At 47.3% G+C, this 21,072-nt stretch overlaps 1 long non-coding RNA gene across 1 annotated transcript in view; it reads left to right on the forward strand.

Annotated features, from left to right (window-relative positions):
* Positions 1-14,426, forward strand: part of LOC135967304 (uncharacterized) — a 50,163-nt gene extending 35,737 nt beyond the window's left edge. Inside the window, exon 3 of the long non-coding RNA XR_010581292.2 lies at positions 264-14,426. This is a non-coding gene — a long non-coding RNA (uncharacterized lncRNA). The remainder of the gene's footprint in view (positions 1-263) is intronic.
* The last annotated feature ends 6,646 nt before the right edge of the window (positions 14,427-21,072 follow it).

The following is a 21,072-nucleotide window of genomic DNA, read 5'->3' on the forward strand; positions in this document are numbered from 1 at the left end:
AGTTGAAGTAGTTGACGGGTGGTGGCTTGAGGTCGGTGGTCCCCGAGGAAGCCCCTACCAAGGCCGGTTTCCGTGGGATGGAAAACTGCCGTTCAGTGGCTGTAATCTTGGCTTCACAGGTCTGACATACAATCCTGCCCTCGGATACTTGGATCCCAGCCAGGTCAGATGGCCCTGAAAGGACATTCGGACTGTGATGGCTGCACCCATTCTCAGCATCTGTAGGGTCTCCTATGTATGTCTGTGTTTCCATTTTCTTTTAGCACAATTTCTCCCAGTGAAGTCGTGAGAAATAGAAGGAAAGGTGGAATGAAGATGTGATTGAGGAAAGTGTGGTGTGGTCTTCGACCTTATTTTGCCTTGGTTGGTGCTCAAGAACTCCACCTGACCTCAGAGCTGAGCGTTTCTGCCAGGAAGTCCTGCCTTTTATCCTACCTCGAGGCCTGTTGAGACACTCCAAGAAGCTTCGTTAACAAATTGCCTTTTCCTTTTACAGCAGTTGGATATATTTGCAGCAAAACAAAGGAATAACCCCCCAATATGGTGATGAAATGCATTTAAGTATAGATAGCATTCAGTCTTGAAGGGCCTGAGATTTTAATCATCTTTGGGTCATGTAACAAGTGGTGTTGGTGATTAAAATCTCCTGACAGCTTTGTTCTGCCACGTTCCTCAGTTTTGAATGATGATCTTCCTGGTGTTGTACCTTGGGAGGGGCGTTTGTGTCAGTAGAGAGCAGAGTGGTGGTTCCCAGAGGCTGCGAAAGGACAGAGGTGAGGCCCCTGAAGGACACTGGTCTTCCTGGTTTAGGGGTTTGGGGCTCAGCCACCTTCCTGTGTCCGTGTAAATTATACCCAGGATCATTTTCACTCGCCCCACTTTAGTTGAGTATTGGAGCTTCAGGATATGTGTGTGCCCACGTCACCTGGGCCGTGATCCTGGAGTTGGGTGAGACTGATTCCCGGGTTTATAGAATTACTCTGGGATTATTGAAAACAGAAGCACTTAAGGCATTCATAATGCTATTTCCTGAACGTAATTTATGTTCAGTTCTTCAGAAACATTTATCTGAGGAAGCATCTATAATTTTTGTTTTCTGCCACTCAGTGCTAGAAAGAATTGTGCAACACTCAAGTGAGTGGCATTATTCCTCTCCCTCCACCATGCAAGCAAGATTAAAGGTACCTCTGGCTCCCCTCAATCTTCTCATCTGCAGGGTGCCTGGCATGGCAGTGTGCTGCCTTCCGTCTTCTTTTTGGGGAGAATCAGTTGTGTTTGTGTGTACTGCTCAGCTCAGCCTCGTGCAGTTGTGTGGGTGAGGAGCTTGGATGCTAGGTGACCCTCCCAGGCCTGCCTCCCACCTCCCTAGGCCTTGTTCTAAACTGACAGATAAACAGTGTGTTTTGGAAGAGGACAGCAGCAGGGCAGGAGAGAGTTTGTTCAGACTTTCTCCTTGCACTGACGTTTGAGCCTTCATCCAGCCTGGGCACTTTTACAGAGCTGCGTTTGTGTGTTGCAAACCATTCCCTCCCAGTAACCGTGCTTTCAGAGGTTTGGAAATGTGACTTAACTCATCTTCAATTTAAAGCATACTATCAAATTTTAGTGTTGAAACTGATGTATTTTATGGCCTTTATTTGATTTCTCTTGATTTTTTTTCCCATATGAGACAGGGCATCTTAAGGGACACAGCCTGGTGTTGGCCCCCTTTCCTAAGGATGGAAGTGAATTCTGAAAGCCCTTTATGTAGGCAGCGAAGGCCTCTTTTATTTTGGCCTAGTCAGGTATATAATTCTTTTTCTCTTTGGTTTTTTTGAGACAGGCAAAAAAAAACCTTTTTGTTGCCCAGGCAGTGGTGTGAGCACAGCTTACTACAGCCTCAACCTCCCAGGCTCAAGTGATCTTCCTGCCTCAGTCTCCTGAGTAGCCAGGACCCACAGGCACATGTTCCACGTGTCCCCATGCCTGACTTAGTTTTGTATTTTTTGTAGAGATGGAGTTTTGCAATGTTGCCCAGGCTGGACTTGAACTCCTGGACTTAAGCAGTCCAGCTGTCTCAGCCACCCAAAGTACTGAGATCACAGGCATGAGCCACCGTGCCTGGCCAAGTGCGTTTCTAATTTCAAAATTAAGAGGACACCCATCCAGTTAATTACATCTCTATTGGAACATGCTGCTTATAGTGCATTAGGAAAAATCATCCAGAACTTGGAAAAGGAGCTGGACAGACACAGCCCTTCGAGGTTGTCCGATGAACCCCTGGGGTCTTTAACTATCTGGAGGGATGTACCATGTCAGACTCACTGTTGACCGGCTGAAGCCCAGGTTTCCTGAGGTTATGTGTCAGCTTGTAGTACTTTCTCTGGCAGAGATGCGAGTGACTTCTGCTCAGTGACAGGCTCATCTCAGGGACTTCATGGCCTGAGGGACGGCAGCCTGTTTGAGCTGATCGAGCAATCTCGCACTACCCTTATTTTCTGAAACGCCTATGAGTGACTTCTCACACGGTCTTTGAAGCGGCTTCATGCCCGCGCTCCTTGGTAATGATCGAATGCTTTTTTTGACCCCTCATCCCTTTCTTTGGGGTGTTCCAGTCTCAGTTCTCATGATGTGTTCTGCTTCTGCAGGAATTTCTGAAGCTGCTGACTGTAGAAAGCACTGAGGAGGCTGTGCTCCCACCCCTGTGAGCCTTCCAGGCATCATCCTCTCCCCTTGGTGAGGCAGCGTCCATGACACACCGAGGAGGCTGTGCTCCTGTCCCCCGTGAGCTTTCCAGGCATCCTCGTCTCCCCTCCAGGAGGACAGGAGGAACCTTTCAAACCCTTCTTAAACTTGTTTTCATGTCTTTGTTTTAACAGTTTTCTTTGCATCGTCTCCCTTATCCAGAAGTGAGGGTGAACGCTGAGTTATTCACGGGAGTCAAGAAACCACACGCAGCCCAAAGTGACGTTTGTTTCCCTGAAATGATTTGTGTGTGTTCACCTTAAAATGCAACTCAGTAAAACAGGTGTGTTTTGAGGAATGACTTTAAATTACCTAGGTAAAAATGTGACAGTTAAATTTCATCATCTGTGTGGGTGTCCACAACCCCCTTCTGTGATTGTGTGTGAGTTTGTGACTTGTGGTTATTTTTGAAGAAAGAAAATCTGTTGTTGAGGACTTCAGATGGTGTGCTGGGATTGTGTAGGGTGGACATCGGGGGCTTCAGTGTGTGGCTTCCTTGAAGAGGTTCAAATTAAGGCTGAGAGTCCCTACTCCAAAATGCTCCAAAACCTGAAACATTCTGAGCTTCCTCATGACACTCGAAGGAAATGCTCTTTAGAGCACTTTGGATTTCAGGCTGGGGATGGTCAACTGGAAAGTGAAATATTGCAAGACCCTTCTGGCCCCAGGAGCTTGGATAAGGACATGGAGGGGGCCTGTGCCAGGTATCCCTGGAGTGCAAGGCAGCCTGGGCTCTCTGAACTGGTTTTTTGTAGGAGCCACAGAAGGGAAAAGAGGGTCAAAGTGGCCACGCCTGGCTCCTGAGAAGGCTGGACCAGAAGGAGGTGGATGCGGAGGACAGCAGTTGAGTCCCCAGCGTCCGGGACTCCTGTCCCTGGTGGAGTTGAGAGCCTCCTCTAGTTGTGGCCTCTCCGCTGTCAGCAGCCACTGAGGCCTGAAGGGAGAGGGGGCTGAGGAGAGGAGGAAGGATAGGCCTGCTTCTGGAGAGGGCCAGCATCGGCCTGTGCTAGCCTCGTTTGTTACTCCTGCGTCCAGTGTGCACGGCCGTGCCTCGTGGTGTAGCGGTTCCCGGGATGCACAGCGCTCTTGTCTGCAGTAACGTCTTTGTCTCCGACCCTTGGAGGCAAGTTACCTTTTTCTCCAGTGAAAAGAGGTAGAAAATCTTACAGAAATGCATTTGCTCTAATGTCTGTTTTCCGATAAGACATGGTCGCTTAGGCTAAATCTTTGTGAGGTCAAGACAGGAGGATCACTTGAGGCCAAGGGGTTGAAGACCAGCCTGGACATCATAGCAAGACCCCATCTGTATAACAGAAGTTAGCTGAGTGTGGTGGTGCGTGCCTGTGGTCCCTGGTACTCTGGAGGCTGAGGTGGGAAGATCACTTAAGGCTACAGTGAGCTGCTATTGCTCCACTGTACTCCAATCTTGGCGACAGAGCCAAGACCCTGTCTCAGAAAGAAAAGTTTAAAAAAATCCAGAAATGTCATTTTCTTTTAAAATCATCCCAAAAGAAAAATCGTTTTTTTCTAAGAATGTAAAGGGTAACTGATACGATTCTTTCCTTGCATTGTTTCTCCTTTTCGAATATTTACAGTAGTCCGTCCACATCGTCTCTCATCTCATTACAAAGCAGCAGGTGTCTTTGAGGTTAGTGGTGTCTCTCTGTGTCGCACCTTGAAGAACAGCCAGCATGAAACCTCTTACCACGATCGTGCACATCGTTTGTAGTCCCAATTAAAATCCTCTCCAGAGACGCCTGTGCTGCTTATTATAGCAGAACTTTGGTTGTGCTGAAATGTGCATTCAGCTAATGGTTTTAAGTTCATATCTGAGATGATGCTGTATAATTCCTGAAGCATATGGGATCAGTAATGATTGAAGATAATTCTGGCTGATGTCATTTGGAGGATATTTTTCACTTCAAGTTAAAACTTCCTTCACGATAGTCATTTTGGGATTCATTTAACTATGTGCTTTATTTCATAGCTCAAATTTTCATTAGTCATTTCATACCATAGGATTTTGAAAGCAGATTTGGCAAAACCTTTCTAACAAAATGTTTGCTTATGATGTCCCAAGGAACAGCACTCAGAATTGCTGGTAACTGTGGTACATTTTAAGGCTGACGATAGAAGTCACTTGAATGGTAAGGGCTGCTTTGTGAGGCAGATGGGGTTTGAATCCCGACCCTCCTGATATGCAAGCCCTGACCGTGGCCTTCTCTCCTCTCCCCTGGGAGATGGGAAGGTGCCAGCATCTACCTCACAGGCCGTCCTGAGAACCTGGGACTAAGGGCTTGTGTTCCTCTTGCAGGTGGCACAGACGTGGGGGCTTGACGATACACACACTGCAGGCTGCCAGTGTCAGGGTAATCCAGTTTTAGTCATAAAGGTGGGATTTGCTTTGCTCCCCTGCAGACCAGGTGCGGTGCTGCTGTTGTAGCAGGTGTGTGGATCCTCTTGGGTGGTCCTCAGGTGGACAAGGAGTCACCGATTCGGATTCCCAGTGTTAGATGTGAGGGGACCATGGACCTCATGTGTTCAGAGGGGAGGAGTAAAAAGCTTCCCTTGTATTTCCAGAACTGTCTATCCCAGGAATGCCAAACCACTGGCTTTCACCTGACGCTGTCGTAGGTGACACTGTCTGGAAATGAGGACTCATGTTCCGCATCCTTGAGCCAGTACCCGTCTCCCTCCAGGGCCGTGGCCCAGCCCTCCTCATTTCGCTGGGTTGCCAGCCTGGGGATCTGTAAGCCCAGTGACGTCTCCGGTCTCGGCCCCTGCTCCCCCTGGGGACAGGAGGTGGCTTCAGGAGGCTGGTGATGAATGCCTGAATGAAGCCGACTTGTGACTGCAGTTCTGTCTAAGGGCCTCCCCGGGTGTTAGATGTCAGTAAATGACACCTGTGTGTGGATCTCATGTGATGAGAGAAACAGTGGGGGAAACCAAAGCTTGTGGAGTCTACAGGTTCTGAACTTGGAGGTGTGTGCACCTGTGTACTTGGTGAGGGGTGTGACGTCCGGAATGAGTGTGCACGTGTGTCACGTTTGTGCATGTGTGGTTGAGTGTATTTAGCAGGTGTGGGTGGAGTGAGCATGTTCATGTGTGTCGTATGTATTTGAAGGTGTGTGTGGAGTGTGTACACGCATCATATTTGGTGAGTGTATTTGAGGGTGTGTATGGAGTACATACATGCGTTTGCGTGTATACTATTGGGTGAAGCGGTGGCATGTGTGGAGTAAGCATGCACACGTGTATGCTGTGTGTGGGGTTTCTAAGTGGTCCTCCCCTGAGCCTGCTCCTGGGCCCTGCTGTCCTGGCAGCTTTACAGTTTGGTGCGTGTTTGATTCCGGAAGATTCTGGAACCAAATTCTGAAGCTGTGATCACAAACTTGCAGCCCTGGAGGACGCTGGCCCGTGGAGCCGGCACGAGGGTCTCTGTGCTGGCCTCTCCCTGGGCTCTGTCCACAGAAGAGCATGTCCGATGATTGAGCTGTGCGGGTCTGTGGCTCCCCAGCCTCGAGTCAGCCCTCGGTTCTGTCCCACCTCTGTTTTTCTTGCTGAGGGGCTCCGGGAAGTGGTGCCTGGGATGGCGTTTTCACCCTGGGGTTGCTTCGCCAGCTGCCCAGGTGCTGGCTGCCTGAGACCTGCTGCCGTCCTGGGTGGACGGGGCTGTCGCGGGGACATCCCTGAGCACCCGCGGGAAGGCAGGTTTAGGAAGTGCCAGAGGTGAGTGGCTTCCTCTCACACTTGATTTTCTGGAAAGTTCTGGGTCTCCTGTTTTTCCCTAAGGGAAGTTAGAAACTGAGTTTCTCTTGAGGGGAACGTCTTTGCAGAGTCTGCTGTTTGAATGTTCCCCAGGTGTGGAATACTCGGGGCCATATGTGTTTGGGAACATCCGTGTCCTGAGCGAATTCAGTAAGGAATGGAGAGAGGCCTCCTATCAGCTTGGCCTCTGTTTCCAGCTTGTTGAGGGTTGACGGCTGCTGGTATCCCAGGGAGAGTTAAACACTGGGCGGTGTGGGATGGGAATGTTTGCTCTGACAAGGACAGTGGGAAAGCATCTAAACAAACGTCGCTGTTCTCCGGGCTCCTCGGGGTCGAGCTTGTTTTGTGGTGTTGAGGGAAAGCTACCCTTGTTCCTGTTCCTCACCATTTGACAGGTGTCCAGGACACGTTTCTCTGGATAGGTGATGCGCGTGAGTGGGGGTCAGGTCGCAGGCTCCGAGGTTATTTGGGACCTGTCAACTGATTTCCTGAACACGCAAGTGCTTGGTAAAGATGTTCCTGATTAGCTAAAACATTTCAAGAGGACGTGATAGCTGGTGGTTGTTTAAAGACTATCACAATTTTCCTGTTACTTTTTAAATGCCTGTTGAATAAGGGAGGATTCACGTATTTTTATTTTCCTGTCTGCATACTTGATATTTTGTTTTTTGTTTTTCATGTGGGTGTGCAGTTAACAGGAATTAGAAGCAGTCTCAGCTCTGGGGAGATTTCATGGCCGCCTCAGTCAGTGCTGAAGGGAGGCAGGGATTCGGGGGCTACCTCCTCCACAGGAAGGACACCAAGGGCCAGAGGTCAGCAATCTCAGTGAGGTCACAAAGACGGGCACACCCAGCACCCTGGCCCATGTGCCTCTCCTTCACCTTTGTCTCTGCTCAAAGCTGCTCTCCTGGGTCATCACTGGTGATCTCTAGGTGCGTGCTTGCTTCTTGCAGAAGTGGTGTCTGGCTGTGGTCAGTGTGGGCCCTCAGGACTTCCCTGTTTTTGGCTCACATCAATATTGGGCAGTGGTGTATGTTTGCTTTGGAGTGGTAGATCCGGTGGATTTTGGCTTTGCCAACTCATTTAATACCTGTTCTCCTAGGTGCTGGGACCCTCTCCTAAGCCGCCTGTTCTCCTAGGTGCTGGAGCCCTATCATAAGCCGCATGTTCTCCTAGGTGTTGTGACCCTATCATTAGCTGTGTGTTCTGCTAGGCGCTGGGACCCTATCGTAAACTGCTTGTGAGAGATCTCGGAGGTGCTCCTTATGAGGATCCGCTGTCTGACCTGAGGTGGAACAGTTGCAATTCAAAACCACCCCCCAGAAAAATTGTCTTCCATGAAACCCATCCCTGGTGCCAAAAAGGCTGGGGGACAGCTGGCCTAACGCGGGCTAAGATGTCAGTAGATTTTTGGACTTGGGCCTCAGTTGAAGAGGATTAGATTTTGAAAGGTGGGGTTTGAAGGCTTCTAAAGGGCAGGTTTTCATCTCCAGTGGGGCCTGGCCAGAACTGGGTAGAACTGACCCAGAAGCTGACAACTAGTCAGGCTGGCTCACTGCCTGTGTCCTGTGTGTGCAGCCTTGCTGTTTATTCAATTGTCTGGTGGTGGTGTGGATTCCATCCACAGCCTCAGAGTAGTGGAACCCATTACTTCAAGGCTGACCTTATTTAACTTTATCAAAAAGACATGAAAATCATTTAGTATAAATCTTCCAGATACCTGTATCCTTTCTTTTCCCAGAGGCTTTTAAGTATTGCAACTTAAAAATCTTCAAAAATAACTTGAAAGGAAAACCTCTAAATATATTTTTGATGAGCACCCTTGAGAGCTTTAATATGTGAAGTAAATTCCCTTGACTTTTGTATTCCTAGAAACTCGTTCATGTTTGCAGATGACTTTGTATTTTGTCAACAGTGGCCACTGGTTGGTGACCATCAACACCTGCCGTGTATCATTTAGAAAGTTGGATGTGGATGTATTCACTTTTCAGACACACAAACACATGGGCTGTTTGTTTTTGGTTTTGATTTTTTTGGTTTTTTTTCTCCCCCCAGCTGAATTCAAGAAAGGGAAACAAGCAGACAGAGTAAGTACCAGAAAGCGTCTAAGTGGCTGGGTGGGGGATCCTACTATGGTGTTGGATTGTGTTCTGCCAGACATCGCTCCTCGAAAAGCTGACCCTGAAACGGCTGGCATTGCCCTCACCCTGGGACATTCGTCTGTCTCACCAGAAAATGAAGAATCTGCCAGAGTACTGTGAGTCAAATTCAGTCAGAACTCGATTAACTAAGAGGCTTTGTCTCAAAGGCCAAAACATGAGGACACATTTTTAATTTTTAAGGAGTGCTTCCTTGTGAGTCAGTTCTGATGTGTACTGCATTAGGAAACCTCTGAACTTCCACGGTCAGGCCCAGAACTCTGAGGGAAAGTGGTTGTGCCCTTCCCACTGTTTTTGTCACTAGCTGTATTGATTTCCTTAAAACCCTTTTTATATGAGTTCTATTATAGTTTGAAAAAAATTCACTGAGGTAGAACTGGAAGCGTTTGCGCCATGTTAATACTCATGACCCGTTCTGGGTCTCGGTGTATGCGTACTGTATAAATGTACATGTGTGTATGTGGTGTACACATACTACGTGTATTTCCACTGCATGTATTTACAGTGTATAGGTATGTACACTACATTTGTGTCCTACACACGTGCATGCTGTAGGCATGCATGTACATGTGTATATGTGTGTATCTACGGGGATGATTATATGCACACTAGTTGGACACCTATCTGTTCTACATGTGTACATACATGCATGTATTTAATGCCACATACATACCTGTGTACGTGCACCATGTGGGTATGTGCACATTATTTCTGCAGATGTATATATACATATGTGCACACAAGCATGCATGTACACTATGCACACTGAATAAACTTCTGGATATGTACACAATAATACGTATACATGCTGCATATGTACGTACACTATTGCATATGTGTATACGTTTTATACGTTAGTGTACTGATGTACATTGTATACATGTGCATATGTGTACACTGCACATGTGTATGCATGCTGTAGTGCACCTACGTACATTGGATAAGAATGTATGTTATATGCATGTGTATACATATAGCAAATAGCATACCTGTGTACATACGGATGTGCATGTGTATGCCATATGCATGTACATACAGGTTATAGTATACCTGTGTACACTGTATGCATATAGACGTGTGTGCATGCTCTGCATGTACATACATGTTAGCATACCTATGTACATTTGCTATATGGATGTGTGTATGCTCTATGCTTGTACACACGTAGTGAACTTGTTTGTACACTATATATATTTGGATGTGTGTACACTCTATGCATGTACCCTACATGGATCTGGATGTGTGTGCACTCTGTACGCACGTAGTGCACTTATGTACACTCCACGTATTCGGATGTGTGTACGCTCTATGCAGGTACACGTGTTACAGTGTGCCATATACGTACATTATGTGGATGTAAATGTGTGTGTGCGCTCTATGGCACCAGGAATAGGGCTCCCGCAGGGATCCAAGAACGCACCATCTCGCTGGCACCGGAGCGTGTAGGATGAAAACAGTTGTTTGTTACAACCTAGTTGAAATTTGGCAGGTTACTCTACCCTTTGCAACGATTTAGGAACAGTCACTTCATTGATGTGTGTGTTCCTGAAATCATAAACAGCTCTGTGAGGTGTGTCTCATCCCCAGACGAGAGAGGGAACCGAAACAACAATGACTCGGTCACTTAAGTGAGGTAGAACTAACAGAGCAGCTGTCTAGCTTTCTGTATTATAACTTTGTCAGCAGCTCAATGAGAAATCGGCACTCATCAGGAAATGTGTCCACTTTCTACTGTTCTTTATTCGTGGCGTATTAACTGCCTCGTGTTATTCCTCACGATGTAGCAAAATCCCTCCTAGAGCTGTGAATATAAACAGTTCATGACAAATGTAGTATCTTCTTTGTAACATTGAAAACGATATGTAAGTTCATCTTCAGATATTGTTTGGAAGGATGAGAAGGAAGATGTTTAGGACAAAAGAATAGAGAGCTTTCAAGTAAACAGGGAAAATAAGGACTTTGTGCAAAATATTTCCAAATTTGGAATTTGAGAATACTAAATCTCACATCTAAGATCATAGGTAGTTTTTTTTTTTGGGGGGGGGGGTTAAAATTAGTACTTGGTTTTCCATGCCTTTGGGAATTTCAGTCCTGATGGAGGATTGCAAGAATAATCTGATTTTTCAGAACAGAAGGACAGTCTGTCTCAAAGGTAAATTCCAGGTTCTACCATAGAGAAATAGAAATTGCTGTTAACTTTCTGTAAGGTTCTTCAGTTCTTTCCTCTTCTGTGGTTAAAAAAAACCATCTCTGGGTTTAGTCTCAGCCAAGTTCCTCTTATGAGGTTGCCTTACATTTCGCACAGCTGTTGAGAGTCTTCATCATTCGTAGTTAACTTGTTAAAAGCAAAACCTTGTACTAGTTAGATCTGGGCACCTTGAAGGCAGGGGTTTGTTTTATATTTTTAATAAGCAGCAGGGTGATGGCAGGGCTAGGGCCCTTCATTCCATCATGCATTCCTCTGAGCTTTCAGAGCTCTCACTGCATGCTGAGTGGTGTTGGCTGTTTAGGGTTTAAATAGGAAGACGAGGCTCTGCAACTTCGGACGCTCTTACTACCTTCATAGAGAGCTTGGTGACAGTTTAGCATGACAGTTTGTGCCCCTGCTGTGTATACTTTGTTACGGCCTCACAGAAAGGGTATTGATTTAAACGTGACTAATTTCTTCATGTTTATTTTTGCCTTTATTCCTAGTTACAGTCCTGATAATTTTTCTTCCTTTAAAATCTTGCTAATGGCTAGTGAATTAGTGATAAACTATATTTACGTGTTCTCTAAATCTAGCGATTTAATTGGAGGTCATTCTTCTTGCACCATGTGTCAGTGCTATGTCAGGATGGCTCAGTTTTACATTGTCAAAGGATTAACTAGAGCAGGATGCAGCCTTACTGGAAATTGCTCGTTTGTGAAATACAGGCACTTTATTTTTTGTTATACTCGAGGTGTGTTCAAATGTAAACATTTTGAGCCGTGTTAGAAGGATATACAAGATTGTAATGAAGAAAGCAGCAACTTGATCAAGTACTAGCTAATGAATTTTATGTTTTAAGTATATGGACTGTGGACCTTGGCAATCAGTTCTCATCTTGACCTTTTATTGTTTTATTAGAATCTTGCTCTGTCACCCAGGCTGGAAGGGTGGAGCCCAGGAGTACAATCTCCATTCACTGCAACCTCTACGTCACAGGTTCAAGCGATTCTTATGCCTCAGCCTCCCTAGTAGCTGGGGTTAGAGGGTGTGTGCCACCATGTCTGGATAAATTATTTTTAGTAGAGATGGGGTTTTGCCATGTTGGCCAAGCTGGTCTGCAACTCCTGACCTCAAGTGATCCACCCACCTCAGCTTCCCAAAGTGCTGGGATTACAGGTCTGAGCCACCATCGCTGGCCTGACCTTCTGTTCTAATATTGGTTATTCAGTCTCGATGATAGCACCTGGTTGTATTAACTTGGGGTAGAAAGCACAATTGCAATGAATCTGGTTGTGTATATACGTGCTGACTTAGCGTTCATGGCAGCACTGTGAGGTGGGCGTTGTTCCTGAAGGAAGGCCGATGGGCAAGTCGGGGCTTAGATACGGGACTTGTGGGCAATCACTGCTGTCCCATGGCTGAGATCAGGCCTGTCTGTCGCCTGTACCCTGAACTCTGAACACACAAACGAGCAACTGTCAAGAGTCGGTGCTCGAGTGTGATGTGGCCTGTGGTGTTTGCCTCGCAGCGCTGCTTTGGCTCGGGGCAACAGGGCAACAGCTCCCTCCCTCGTTCGGCTGCCTGGGAGTCCCAGGAGAACCCACTGATACCGTTTATAAATGCCGGACATCGAGCGTTCTCCTTGGTACCAGCACATCTGGAATTGGACAGCTCGGTTAGATTCTCGGCCAGCAAACCTGTACAAGAGTGTGTGAACTCTGCGTTTGCTTCGCCCGGACAAAGGTGAATTCGTGGTCACTACTGGATGGCAACAGGTGTGGCCTCAGGAGCAGCACGGAGACAGGCACCCGGGTGCAGGAAGAGCATCTGCAAGAGGGGGTGGGGAAGGTGACAGACGCACGTGCGAGTTTAGCTGTTACCGTGGATGGGGGGTGGTTGGGTAAGACCAGATTTTCTCATTGTTGCCCCTTTCTGAAAAAGACCCTGAATTGACTTCTCTGTGGCTCCTCGCGCCTCCTTGTCAGGTTGGAGGAGACTGCTCTCCTGGCTCAGGCCCTGCTTGCGGCATCACGGAAGCTGCTGTTGCTTGCCCTGCCCTCCCTGTGACGTCCTCTGTGCTGTTGTCCGGGAACAGTTCTGCCGAGCAAGCTTGGACTCTGCTCCCTTCTGCTCTTGGATTTCGTGTCTGGAAAGCTTGTGTTCTTTCCTGATTTTTGATGATGCTGAGCTATGTTTTTGCAAGGATCACGCGTGCCTATAGCAGGGAGAAGCCCCTTTGCAATTTTAACATCTTGACGCTCTCAAGCAGAGCTTGCTATCGAAGTTGACAGCCTCCTGTGTTTTTGTTTTGGCAGAAACTGAATTTCAGTCCTAGGACAGCTTCAGCACACTTGATCCTAGCTCTTCTCTCTTACTGCTCCCCTCGTGTGTGGCAGAAATCATATGCCCTGAAGTTTACCAGTCCCTTCATTTGAAAATCAGTTAGTGTATGTGATCCTCATGAGAATTTTACTTTTTATAAAAGCAATCGCAAAGACTGGGTTTTGCGAAACCAGTGTTTTATGTGTATATTAATTGCACTCACAATAAGCTTTGTCTTCTAAATATTTCATGTTTCAGATTAGCCCTGGAATCATGCCCTGGAGTAGTTTTGCTATTCCGCTTTTATTTTTGGCTAAGGTAAAGTTGAGAACATTGTGATATTAGATGTAGTGAGTCCTTTTAGTTTCTTCTATGTCTGTTTTCCTTTAAGCCAGAACCAGCAGACTGATAGCAGTTTGTGAGCACCTGGCATCTCCCAGGCCTTTCCTGGGTCTTCCCTCCGCTGTCTTGTGGACAGGGCAGTCATTGGTGGAAGATGAACTTGAGAATCTGTGTGTGGAATTAAGTAAATGTCATAGCTCTCTTCTGTGACAAACTGAATGACATTAAGCCCAGTAAATTGTAACAGCAGACTTTGCACATACAAAGCATTGAACACCAGGAAGGTAACCAGGCTGCGATGCTTCTGGTCCTGCACAAGACCTCCGGTATCACAGCGCATTTAACATACTGGCAGCATTGAGTGTTTGAAAATGTTGTGTATGTACCATGTCCGTGATTTTCGAGGGCCTGGATAAACACCTCTGGTTATCGCAATCTTTATCAATGGGAGCTTAAGGTTAGTACTGGGGCAGACTGTGTTTTAAAGAATTAAGGTGTCTCGAGTATGTTTCAGTTTTCCCATGAAGAAGAAACATGTCAGCTGTTCTTTCCTGGACTGTGGCTATCACAGTGCCCCACCACGGTCGGTCACATGTTTACTTCCCCTCCATTTAACCGGGCTGGGCTTGGGCCAGAGTACTTCGGTTGTCAAATGTCATATGAGGCTGAGGAACTGTCTTCTGCTTCATCATTAGCTTATGGAAACACTGTTTTCCAAAGCATACTCTCCTTTATCATTTGTGTTTATATAAAATAATGGAATGGTTATTTTAACTGTGCAGTTTCCTATGTTTGGTTATTTAATTGCAGAAAGATAATGGTTTTATTTTGCTAAAATCTGTGCTAGGAATTGTGCAAAATCTTTGTGAAATGCCCAGTTTACTAGCTTAAGTTATAGATCTTTGTATAGAAAAGAAAAAGCCTATTGCTACAAGGAGCATTGTCTTTATCGATGCAAAAAGCTTTAAACTTATTGGCCGTGTAGTAGGTAAAAATGCATCAGAATGTGACGAAAATTGAGAAAAGCATTGAAGTTTTAAAATCTGCTCTGCAGTTTTCTTCAACTCCCTTGCAAGATACTTAATTTGAATAAAAGACAGAATAAAGTGTTCCCACTGAGGAAAGTGGCAGGAGGACTGTTTAGACTGTGTTCTGAATCTGAGCAGTCCTGCCACACTCGTCTGTGATGTGGTGGTGTCCATGGTGTCACTTTTACAGAACTTTAAGAATGCCTCTGTGAATAAAATACATTTTATTCTAAGTATTTCTGTTTTGAGTTTTGAGGTGTGTAAAACATGTTAATGGTTTCTTTCCCTTACAGAATTTGCTTGTTCTTTTCTTTCTTTTTTTTTAAATGCCTACAAGACTCTGAAGCACATTAATCGCTTAAAAAGGAAAGAAAAAAAAAAAGGCCAGGCGTGATGGCTCACGCCTGTAATCCCAGAGCTTTGGGAGGCCGAGGCGGGCGGATTGCTTGAGCCTCGGAACTCGAGACCCAGGGAACCAGCCTGGGCAACCTGGTGAAATCCCATCTCTACGGAAAACACACAAATTAGCTGGGCATGATGGCTGCACACCTGTAGTCCCGGCTACTCCAGAGGCTGAAGAGAATCGCTTGAGCCTGGGAGGCGGACCTTGCAGTGAGTGGAGATCACGCCCCTGCTGTCAAGCCTTGACAGAGTTGGGACCCTGTCTGAAAAACAGCAACGTTCATAACCTATGGGTGAACTGCCCGGCTGCTCTGTCTAGAGTAGAATAAATCTAATTATGTTTTTGCCTTTTATTAGCATTGAAATTTTCTTAATTATCCCTTTGTTTTCATTACATTGTAGCAATATATTGCCGCTTAGAGTCTGGAACAAGTAGGCTTCTCTGGATCAGGTTCTTACTGGATGGCTAAAACTTAGAATGATTTTTCCCTTCCTTGGATGTGACTTATAGAACTTTGCCTTTTGAGGTGATGTGCTGCATTTGATAGCGGACACAGGAATGCCCGAAGAATTCACTTACAGGGCTAAAGTATACGTGTTTTGTAGTGTTTCCCTCCTAGAATGAAAACGGTACCTCTCATTTGTGGGTCGATGATGCTATTTGCTGAAAACTTTTAAAATTTTATGTATTTTATTTTTTTCAGACGGAGTCTTGCTCTGTCGCCGAGGCTGGAGTGCAGTGGTGTGATCTTACTCTCTGCAAACTCCGCCTCCTGGCTTCACGCCATTCTCCTGCCTCAGCCTCCCGAGTACGTGGGACTACAGGTGCCCGCCAGCACGCCTGGCTAATTTTTTGTATTTTTGGTAGAGACGGGGGTTTCATCGTGTTAGCCAGGATGGTCTCGATCGCCTGACCTTGTGATCTGCCTGCCTCCTCCTCCCAAAGTTCTGGGATTACAAGCATAAGCCGCCGCCCCCGGCCAAATACATGTTTGTTTACTGCCTCAGTCCTCCGTTGGGTAGCCCTGTTCTTCGTCGGATATTCAGGGAGCGGGGGCATCTTGAGTCTTGAAAGGTGTGCTCTGCGAGATGGGAATCTTCCGGCTGCTTATTTAGGGAATCCTGCCGGCTGTCATTTACTGGAGAGCGCAGTTTCCTGGCTGCCCTGGTCTTTGAGGGGAGGGAGACTGAGGGGTCATTTTCCCACCTGGACCAATGTGTTTATTAAACCTGGTTTGTGTATCATTTGGATCTTTTTATGAAGGAAAAGCTACATCTGTGACTTTCAGATGAGTGGAAGTCATGTTAAAAATATATATATATATAAATATATATATACAAATATATATATATATATATATATATATATATATATATAGGCTACTATGGAGAAGTTTTGTCCTTGTGACCTGTGAATACAGTCACAGGAGGGCAGAATGTTCACGGTGTGGGTGCTTACAGTGTACATGCAGAGTCACATTCTTCACTAGTATAACGTTAAAAAGTGAGAAATAAGAGAAAAATATTTTGCTCATTACAACGTCGGTAAGAAGCTGGCAGCACTCTTGTTTTTGGAGGGGTGTGAAGGGAATATTGAGAAAGTGTCATCAACATTAGACTCGCCCACTCTGCAAATCCTGTGCCAGCTGGAGTGAGGACCCCGTGATGGAAAGATGCACCCCTCTTCCCGGAAGGAGTTGAATCTTTGTAGCGCTCAGGACGCATGGTTCATCTCTATATAAAGGCAGAGTGTGAAACGCCGTGGAGGCTGAGAGAAGCGATGTGGTTAGCAAGTATGAGTGAGACGTTTGGGGCTTGTTAGCACCTGGCGTGTGTGCAGCAAGCTTTGCTATCTGCACATGTGTGATCCTTAGAACACTGGCGTCTGGAGCCATGGGGGCTGTCGAGGGCCCCAGCTCCTGGCGGGCTGAGGAGTTCCCTGTTACCACCAGGATAACCGTGATTTTGAAGGCTGTCACTCAATCCCAAGTCCTGGAAGGGGGCTCCTTTCAGAGAGGAAAACACCCCTAGAGCCTCAGGCAGAATTCAGTGATTTTTCTTATAATGTTGCTTAGATTTCACAACACATGAAACCAAGAACATATTTCAGAATGCTTATGGTTCTTTTGTAACCATGGAAACAAAGTAAGTTGCAGTCGATGGACAGTTTGCGGAAGCTGAACTGCCTACGTCGTGAGCACGGCGCTCTCCCTACCGCCCTGGGCCTTGCTCCGGTTTGCCGGGGAGGCTTTGCAGGGCCTCTTGGCTGGGATACCTCTCTCATGTCCCATGTTGCTACCCCTGGTCACAGCCATACTGTTGGGCACCTGCGCCGTGAGGTCACTGAGTGGACACGGAGCCACGGGGCAGCAGTTGGTCAGGAGGTGGCATCCACATGGTCCGAAACAGGTTTCTGTTCATTAAGAATGATCATTGCAATAAAAACAGAGTGAAAGAAAACTCTACTGACCTGAGAATGCATCCGCTGAGTTGCATAGGGAAGTGCAGTGAGGAAGGTGAGGGCTGAAAGGACATGAGGGAGGGAGAGGAAAGGAGAGAAGGGAAGCGAAAGGGGGGGGAGGGCGGATGGGAGTGAAGAGGGAGATGGAGGAGGAAGAAGAGAGAGGGCGGTGGGCAGGAGCCTGGGAAATGTGTCCCAGAGCCGGTTCCTGACCGTCGTGGGTGCGTCAGAGCTGATCTTCCAGGAGAGGTGGCCTGGGAGGGTTGACCCTTAGGAAGTGAGGGCCAGGGGGAGCTGATTTTTTGGCCCTCAGCGGGGCTGTTGTTGACCTGAGATACAGTCGATAGTTTTCCTGAAGAGATCGTCTGCACAGCCACCGTTTGCTGCCAGGTTGGAGACAGAAGTGCTCCTCCCCATGGATTCTTTCTAGTTTGTGGATTTTTCCCAGTTTACCTGAGCAGCCTGTCAGTGGAAATGTCGGGGATTACTAACATGTCTCCATTCTACAGAGCAGTCGACCAGCTTCCAATCCTGTAGTTGTTGGGGGCACCATTCCGGTCCTGTCAGTGCCGGCCCAGCGTGGAAGCCGCAGCCCGAGGCGCTGGGAAACCTGCGGGGCTCTCACTGCCAGGAAAGATGTCCTTAGGGCAGAGCCTGGCGAGGAGGGGGTGCTGCTGTTGCAGCAGTACATGGAATTTCAAATGACAAATGAAACAAGCTTTTAATTATGACCAGAGCCCTATGCTCTGCGTTTCTTCAAATGGAAATGTTGTGCTGAAATGAAATTGCTGTTAATCGGTTGCCTCATCCAAGACGCAAGACGGAGGGCTGGGAGCAAAGTAGAAAGTGGATTTATCTACAAAGCTTCCTCCTCTCAGACTATCATCAGTTGGATGGTGCTACACAGGAATATGTGAGAATTCGTGTGAGAAAGGTGATGGGTGCAGACCTGTGTGACCGGCAGGTGTGGGGGAGGTTTGAGAGAAGCTTTTGGCTGAAGTGATGTCAGATGCAGGTGCTGAAGTGTGATGTCTGTCTGGATGGAAGAGCACACACGCCTCTGGGCTGCGGGAAACAGATAAAGGAGGAGGTGGACAGACGTGAGTCGTGTCTTAGGAATGGTAGCAATTCAGGCAGACCCAGGATCAGGCTCCCACGGGGGAGGAGTGGATATCAGGACCCAGGGAGCGTGGGACGGGGGTCATGCCCAGGCCTCTGCGGGTCTTGCTCTTGTGTCAGCAGGGCCCTGTGCTTGCCCTCCTTAAAACTTTCCTGATCCATAAAACGGGCACGACAAAATCCACCTTGTGACACTGAAGTTTAAATGAGATGAGGTACATGGTGTCTTCCTTCCCTTCCTGACACATCCTAGACTCACAGCTATGGTAGCAGCGACAGACTGGATGGAATGCTGGAGCCGCTTTGCGCCTGGTGAAGCCACATGGATTTGTGCAGTGCTGGCGACTGTCTCTGAAAGCCTTTGGTCATGGCAGTGGCAGCCTGGAGTGGCTCTTGGCATACTTGAGTCTGTGGAGTGCAAGGTTGACTGGAGCTCCGAGGCCATTGATACTATCCAGGGGTGAGCTGATGAGGCCCTAAAACATGGGGGGAAGGCCGAGAGGACTTGGCTGCCAGCAGCATTGTAGATTTCTGGCTTCGAGAACTGGCTGACTTATGGACATAGGAAGGTAAACCCAGATGGCTCCAAAATTGTAAGTCCAGAAGAAAGGTGGGAGGGTACAATTGCTGACTAGGTCATGGTTGCCCTGTCCCTTTGTTTCTGGCCATCGTTTCTCCTCCCTCCCCCTGCCTTTGTGGGCTGGAGGGCCTGAGCCTGCACAGCGGTCTATTTCATGATGACAATGGCCGATTATTACCCTGCAGTAAGAAGTCTCTCCATTTTATTTGGCAGCAGTAGTTAAATAAATTTAAGGAGTGATGGTGTAGTAGTATTTGTTTTGTTTGTGCTTTTTTTTTTTTTTTTAAGTGTCATTTAACTGAATGTTATTTCCAATTTCACTGATTGAGAGGCCAAAACATGCTTTGATTTGTTATTTTGTGTTTGAGCTAGTTTATTGCCTCACAGGAATGCCAAGTATTCTGTTGTCACACATCAGTAAGTATCTCAAATTGTGTTACTATAATACTTAGCTGAATTACCTCCCTTATTTTGGCTTTTAAAAATCTAAAATCTGTGTGAAACACAGGATGGTGCATCTCCACTGAGGATTGTTGAGAAGTGTGACTTTTGCTGGCATGCTTGAGAATCAGTGACATTATTTTATAGAAACACTTTGTAACTGACAGCAAAGCTAGAAGCTCCTGTAAAGGGCAGAGTAGGCAACGTGTTATGCTTTGAGGGCCACAGAAGTCTCTGCATATATTTCTTTTGTGAAAACTTCAACGTGTAAAAATCCCTGGCCAAGGCTCGGTCGGGGATCATGGTTTGCAGACCCTTAACAGCAGCTTAGCTGAAAGCTGGTCTCCCATGCGGTGAGCAGGAGCCTACCTCATTGCTTCAGCCAGGAAGATGCTGCCCTGATGCTGGAATTTACTTCAAACAAACTTGAAAGCTCTGGCACCGCTGCTCATTTCCATACTGTTGCAGGCTATCTAAAATACGGAGGATGCCGTGGCGTTTTGATTTTGTTACTCCTCTTGAACGGCTCTGAGATGGCTCATCGCGAGTTAGACATTTGCAGAAATGATCAAGCAGAGCTGCAGTCATCTTGCAGATAAAGTGAAGTTTTTTCTGAAAACTCGTTACAGGCTTAAATTTCTGATCCCATTCCATCCACTGATCTTGTATGATTGGTTTCTTTTTGTACCCATTTGGGTCTATGAAGCGTCTCCCCACCGTGGTAGAAATTTAGCTCTGATTTTGTGCATGAGTCGGTATCCTCACTCCTCATCTGCGAGGAGAAAGCGCTGCAGGTCCTGTGTGGTTTCCATCCCCTCCCTGCACGCGGATGGATTGGGAGGTATTTGTGGTGTGTGAACTTGCTACCCCCAGAGCCTTCTGCTTCATTCCCTGGACCGCTTTCCTCCCTCCTCCCTCCTGACTCACTCCCCTGGACCACACTTCTCCCTCCTGGTTCACTCCTTGGGCCGAACTCCACCCTCCTCCCTCCTGGTTCACTGCCCTGGGCCCCCACGCCTCCCTCATAGTTCACTCCCCAGGGCCCCCACTCCTCCCTACTCTCCTGGGCCACATTCCTCCCTCCTGGTTCACTCCCCTGGGTCCCCAATCCTCCCTCTTGGGGGCTTGGTAGTTTCTGATGTGCTTGTGCCAGCACGATAAGGCTGAGTGGCAGCTCCAGGGCTGCGGCTGCTCACGCAGCTGTGGCATGAGTGCAGAGAACTGCGGGGATGCAGCTGCCCTTGCTGTGATGCTTCGAGTGTCATAGTCGATATGGGAAACTGGGTGGGATGTGGATGTCCCAGGAAGGGACAGGAGCCTCCCCTCAGCCTCTGTCAAACAGTTCTCAGCCAGGCGTGGTGGCTCACGCCTGTAATCCCAGCACTTTGGGAGGCCGGGGCGGGCAGATCCCCTGAGGTCAGGAGTTGGAGACCAGCTTGGCCAATGTGGTAATTTTTGACGCATTAAGGATTAAGGAAAATGACTCACACGAGTTTGCCTTGCTTTTTAATTGATGATTGGTGTACCCCAGTAGT

This window comes from Macaca fascicularis, chromosome 15, assembly GCF_037993035.2.
Source record: "Macaca fascicularis isolate 582-1 chromosome 15, T2T-MFA8v1.1".
Taxonomy (NCBI): domain Eukaryota; kingdom Metazoa; phylum Chordata; class Mammalia; order Primates; family Cercopithecidae; genus Macaca; species Macaca fascicularis.